The sequence below is a fragment of the Schistocerca cancellata genome, chromosome 9 (assembly GCF_023864275.1).
Source record: "Schistocerca cancellata isolate TAMUIC-IGC-003103 chromosome 9, iqSchCanc2.1, whole genome shotgun sequence".
Classification (NCBI taxonomy): Eukaryota; Metazoa; Arthropoda; class Insecta; order Orthoptera; family Acrididae; genus Schistocerca; species Schistocerca cancellata.
In genome coordinates, this window is record NC_064634.1 from 46,785,466 (window position 1) to 46,792,010 (window position 6,545).

Consider the following 6,545-nt stretch of genomic DNA (forward strand, 5'->3'; position numbering starts at 1 on the left):
GGCATCAAGGGATCACCAATTTAGCATTGGAGGGCAGCGTGGAGGGTAAAAATCGTAGGGAGAGACCAAGAGATGAATACACTAAGCAGATTCAGAAGGATGTAGGTTGCAGTAGGTACTGGGAGATGAAGAAGCTTGCACAGGATAGAGTAGCATGGAGAGCTGCATCAAACCAGTCTCAGGACTGAAGACCACAACAACAACAAACATCCAGCATAAGAAGGGCAAAAACTGGCGCTGTTTTTAAAATCTCTGCAGGTCAGTCAAACGACTTTTTCTCAACAGCAGTCAGCTCTCAACATATCGTACGACAAGTTATCAACCAGAAAATAGCACCTTCTCACGAGACACGTTTTTCTTTATATGTATTTCCACACTCACACAGTACGTAATGCAAGCATCAGGATCTCTTCTGAGGCAGAAGATAATGACTGAGTGGGCGTAGCGTAGATGCGTATTCTCATTAACAGGCACTGTTCTGCTCAAGACAGTGAGCGCCTCGCGACCTTCCTTTGTTCGTCCTTCGTGGAGTAAGACGGCTCGCGAAGAAAATATTTACCGGGTTTACCTTGCGGTGTGATGCGTGTGAAGATTTGCCGCCACCTCACGTCACAGTCACCTGAGAAATGGTCGCTAGAATCTGGGAGATAAAAGCGAGGCACATCGAAATGAAATACCTTTGCTTAACGCCAAAGATGTTCTCCTCCGTAGAAGAATGGTCTGTGCACCTGACTGCACGGCTGAGGTGAGGACGCGGGTTCGATTCCCAGTACGGCCAGTGATTTTTTCCTCGGTAGGAGAACTACAACGGAGTGCATTCAGCATCGTACGACCAACTGAGGAGTCGCTTGAAAGAGAAGCATTGGCTGTATGGCCTGCAAAGCTGAATGGCGGAGAGAGCGATGTGCTGACCACACGCCACCACTTATTGCGTCCAAATGACGCCTTTTGGCAAAGGATGATCAGGCTTCCGGTTGGTATTGCTTAATGCTGTGGCCCTGATGGCGGTGTTAGTTTCCTTCATGTACTTCGTTTCTGGAAACTAAAACGCCATCTCGGAAACCAGAACCAGTTGCAGCGTAGGGGCAACAAAAATTCTGTTTTCAACATTTCGCTTAATTTTGTACGAATTTAAGGTTTTAAAATGCTCTCGTAATCTATTCACTAAGAGGTACACTCTTACGTGAAGAGTTAAACGCACTACGACAGGTATTACGGTTACAAACTCTTTGTTTGTCTTGAGGCAGGGTAACTGACGGCGCACAAATACGTTAACTTGACTCATTCAGTATTTGAGAAAGAGAGCACTTGGCGACTCCCAACAAAGTTTCTACATAATTTCAAATTTTTACGTATCGTTTTCTCTCTGACACCCACACAAAATGATGAAAAGGAAAAAAAAATTTATCGCTTACTACATTTTCGCTGTTCCTGCAGCCAAACTTTAGTCTCATTTATAATGCTTTAATGGCTCTGAGCACTATGGGACTTAACTTCTAAGGTCATCAGTCCCCTAGAACTTAGAACTACTTAAACCTAACTAACCTAAGGACATCACACACATCCATGCCCGAGGCAGGATTCGAACCTGCGACCGTAGCGGTCAGGCGGTTCCAGACTGTAGCGCCTTTAACCGCTTGGCCACATCGGCCGGCTATAATGCTTTAAATTTATTTTACTTCTTTACTACCAACTTTGTTCGCATCACAGTTTGCATTCAGAACACGTATATACCATTGAATGTACCGTCAAAATTATGTTATTGTACGACACACAGCTCCGAAGATATGACGGATATGACGACATAAACATTGAGAATCGTGAAAATTAGCTTTTGCTTAAATGGAACGCAAGTTACCCAAACTATAATCATCCAGCATTTCATAATGAGAGAACTTAGCGATTTCCAGCTAACTTTAAGCACAATTGCAGACCTTCCCTAAACTTACTCTCGCTTACATGCTTAAAGGCAAATATTTAACACACTGATTCGTTTGTAAAGTAATCAGACGTTTACATCTGTTTCATGCATGGGAGTTCGATAATTTAAAGACTTGTGGGTTTACTGGTTTTATATCAAGTGTCTCAAAATAGATGCCATCCAATCGTTTATTTAAGACGGAAGCACCTTTCATTCTCGAATGTCACAAAGATCGCTTGTTGTGCAACGATTAAGAAAGAAAGGAAACAAACAAGCATTTTTACTACGTAGGTTAAACGGTTCCAAGCAGCTTGTAACGTTTTTTTAAAAAAATTTTAATGGTAAGTGATTTTTGTGACATTTCGAAATGAGAGATGAGTTCCCGAAGCCAGTAATATCCTAAATAAATGGTTTAGTATTGGCTGTAGTCATTCCGTAAAAAATTTTCAAATTTAATCAGGTGCATTAGCGCATCCCAAGTTCATCGTCATGGTGATGAAAATTGCACTTGAAACTTCCTGACAGATTAAAACTGTTGCCGGACCGAGACTCGAACTCGGGACCTTTGCCTTTCGCGGGCAAATGCTCTACCAACTGAGCTACCCAAGCACGCCCCGTCCTCACAGCTTCACTTCTGCCAGTACCTCGTCTCCTACCTTCCAAACTTTACAGAAGCTGTCCTGCGAACCTTGCAGAACTAGCACTCCTGAAAGAAAGGATATTGCGGAGACATGGCTTAGCCACAGCCTGGGGGATGTTTCCAGTTAGTAGAGCACTAGCCCGCGAAAGGCAAAAGTCCCGAGTTCGAGTCTCGGTCCGGCACATACACTCCTGGAAATGGAAAAAAGAACACATTGACACCGGTGTGTCAGACCCACCATACTTGCTCCGGACACTGCGAGAGGGCTGTACAAGCAATGATCACACGCACGGCACAGCGGACACACCAGGAACCGCGGTGTTGGCCGTCGAATGGCGCTAGCTGCGCAGCATTTGTGCACCGCCGCCGTCAGTGTCAGCCAGTTTGCCGTGGCATACGGAGCTCCATCGCAGTCTTAAACACTGGTAGCATGCCGCGACAGCGTGGACGTGAACTGTATGTGCAGTTGACGGACTTTGAGCGAGGGCGTATAGTGGGCATGCGGGAGGCCGGGTGGACGTACCGCCGAATTGCTCAACACGTGGGGTGTGAGGTCTCCACAGTACATCGATGTTGTCGCCAGTGGTCGGCGGAAGGTGCACGTGCCCGTCGACCTGGGACCGGACCACAGCGACGCACGGATGCACGCCAAGACCGTAGGATCCTACGCAGTGCCGTAGGGGACCGCACCGCCACTTCCCAGCAAATTAGGGACACTGTTGCTCCTGGGGTATCGGCGAGGACCATTCGCAACCGTCTCCATGAAGCTGGGCTACGGTCCCGCACACCGTTAGGCCGTCTTCCGCTCACGCCCCAACATCGTGCAGCCCGCCTCCAGTGGTGTCGCGACAGGCGTGAATGGAGGGACGAATGGAGACGTGTCGTCTTCAGCGATGAGAGTCGCTTCTGCCTTGGTGCCAATGATGGTCGTATGCGTGTTTGGCGCCGTGCAGGTGAGCGCCACAATCAGGACTGCATACGACCGAGGCACACAGGGCCAACACCCGGCATCATGGTGTGGGGAGCGATCTCCTACACTGGCCGTACACCACTGGTGATCGTCGCGGGGACACTGAATAGTGCACGGTACATCCAAACCGTCATCGAACTCATCGTTCTACCATTCCTAGACCGGCAAGGGAACTTGCTGTTCCAACAGGACAATGCACGTCCGCATGTATCCCGTGCCACCCAACGTGCTCTAGAAGGTGTAAGTCAACTACCCTGGCCAGCAAGATCTCCGGATCTGTCCCCCATTGACCATGTTTGGGACTGGATGAAGCGTCGTCTCCCGCGGTCTGCACGTCCAGCACGAACGCTGGTCCAACTGAGGCGCCAGGTGGAAATGGCATGGCAAGCCATTCCACAGGACTACATCCAGCATCTCTACGATCGTCTCCATGGGAGAATAGCAGCCTGCATTGCTGCGAAAGGTGGATATACACTGTACTAGTGCCGACATTGTGCATGCTCTGTTGCCTGTGTCTATGTGCCTGTGGTTCTGTCAGTGTGATCATGTGACGTATCTGACCCCAGGAATGTGTCAATAAAGTTTCCCCTTCCTGGGAAAATGAATTCACGGTGTTCTTATTTCAATTTCCAGGAGTGTAGTTTTAATCTGCCAGGAAGTTTCATATCAGCGCACACTCCGCTGCAGAGTGAAAATCTCATTCTGGAAGACTGTACTTAATTTGAGAGAGTGTGATTCTGGTACGTTCTCCGCCACTCATCTTATGGGTTCTTCCTGAGTAATAACGTTCAGCCGGCCGAAGTGGCCGTGCGGTTAAAGGCGCTGCAGTCTGGAACCGCAAGTCCGCTACGGTCGCAGGTTCGAATCCTGCCTCGGGCATGGATGTTTGTGATGTCCTTAGGTTAGTTAGGTTTAAGTAGTTCTAAGTTCTAGGGGACTAATGACCTCAGCAGTTGAGTCCCATAGTGCCCAGAGCCATTTGAACCATTTTTTTAATGAAGTTCACTGGTAAGCCATAACATTAGGACCACAGCTCACCGCGACGCGGGATGCCGGCTGGTGGCACTTCTGGCAGGTAATGCGCCAATAAAAGTAGGTAGGCGGACACGAACGGGGGATCACCCTAGCGAAGATGTGTGTTGCAAATGGGGAAATCCATTGAGATAAGCGACTTCGACAAAAGGCAGAATATTACTAAGCAGAGCCTGTAAACGAGTGTCTCGAAAACGCCTAAGCCGGTCGAATGTTCACGTGCTACTATCGTGAGCATCTAAGGAAAGAGGTAGAAGGACAGTGAAGCTACCATTAGCCGCTGAATCGTCGGACTTCGACGACTCTTCAGACAATGTGGGTTTCTGAGGCTTTTCTGCTCTGCGAAGTAGGTTAGATGGTGATCTGAGGTATCTGTGCCGAAAGACCACCACAGGTGTTTCGAATCATACCGTTCATCGTATGTTGTTGAACATGGAGCTCCTCAGCATACCACTCCTACGTGTACACATCTTGACTCAACGACATCGTCAATTACGATTGCAATGGGCGCGGGACCATCGGTATTCGACCGTCGATCAACTGAAACCTGTCAGCTCTGCACATTTCTGCTACTCTAGGTCGATGGACATCTCAGCAAACGCCGTTTATCGAGGTGAACGGCGCATCGAAACGTACAGCGCGCGACGGACGCGTGCTAGTGGGAGCAGTATTACGCTATGGGAGACTTTCTACTGCGCTTGCGTGGGACCTGTGGAAGTAATCGAAGGCACGCTGACAGTTGTGAAACACCTGCATCCCTTCATGGTTGATGTCTTCCCCGAGGGAGATGTCATCTTTCGGCAGTATAATTGTCCGTGCCTCTGAGCCATCAGTTTAATAAGCCACGGATGCAAAATTCTAACACGAATTCTTTACAGACGAATGGAAAAACTGGTAGAAGCTGACATCGGGGAAGATCAGTTAGGATTCCGTACAAATGTTGGAACACGTGAGGTAATACTGACCCTACGACTTATCATAGAAGAAAGATTAAGGAAAGGAAAAACCTACGTTTCTAGCATTTGTAGACTTAGAGAAAGCTTTTGACAATGTTGATTGGAATACTCTCTTTCAAATTCTAAAGGTGGCAGGGGTAAAATACATGGAGCGAAAGGCTATTTACAATTTGTACAGAAGCCAGATGGCAGTTATAAGTGTCGAGGGGCATGAAAGGGGAGCAGTGGTTGGGAAGGGAGTGAGACAAGGTTGTAACCTCTCCCGGATGTTATTCAATCTGTATATTGAGCAAGCAGTAAAGGAAACAAAAGAAAAATTCGGAGTAGGTATTAAAATCCATGGAGAAGAAATAAAAACTTTGAGGTTCGCCGATGACATTCTAATTCTGTCAGACACAGCAAAGGACCTGGAAGGGCAGTTGAACGGAATGGACAGTGTCTTGAAAGGAGGATATAAGATGAACAGCAACAAAAGCAAAACGAGGATAATGGAATTTAGACGAATTAAGTCGGGTGATGGTGAGGGAATTACATTAGGAAATGAGACGCTTAAAGTAGTAAAGGAGTTTTGCTATTTGGGGAGCAAAAAAAAAAAAAAATGGTTCAAATGGCTCTGAGCACTATGGGACTCAATATCTGAGGTCATCAGTCCCCTAGAACTTAGAACTACTTAAACCTAACTAACCTAAGGACATCACACACACCCAGGCCCGAGGCAGGATTCGAACCTGCGAGCGTAGCAGTCCCGCGGTTCCGGACTGCAGCGCCAGAACCGCACGGCCACCGCGGCCGGCGAGCAAAATAAGTGATGATGGTCTAAATAGAGAGGAAATAAAATGTACACTGGCAATGGCAAGGAAAGCGTTTCTGAAAAAGAGAAATTGGTTAAGATCGAATATAGATTTAAGTGTCAAGAAGTCGTTTCTGAAAGTATTTGTATGGAGTGTACCCATGTATGGAAGTGAGACGTGGACAATAAATAGTTTGGACAAGAAGAGAATAGAAGCTTTCGAGATGTGGTGCTAC

At 47.4% G+C, this 6,545-nt stretch overlaps 1 non-coding gene across 1 annotated transcript; it reads right to left on the reverse strand.

Annotated features, from left to right (window-relative positions):
* Positions 1 to 2,456: 2,456 nt before the first annotated feature.
* Positions 2,457 to 2,531, reverse strand: Trnas-cga (transfer RNA serine (anticodon CGA)). The gene has a single exon. It is a non-coding gene; the product is annotated as a tRNA-Ser (tRNA).
* Between the last annotated feature and the right edge of the window lie 4,014 nt (positions 2,532 to 6,545).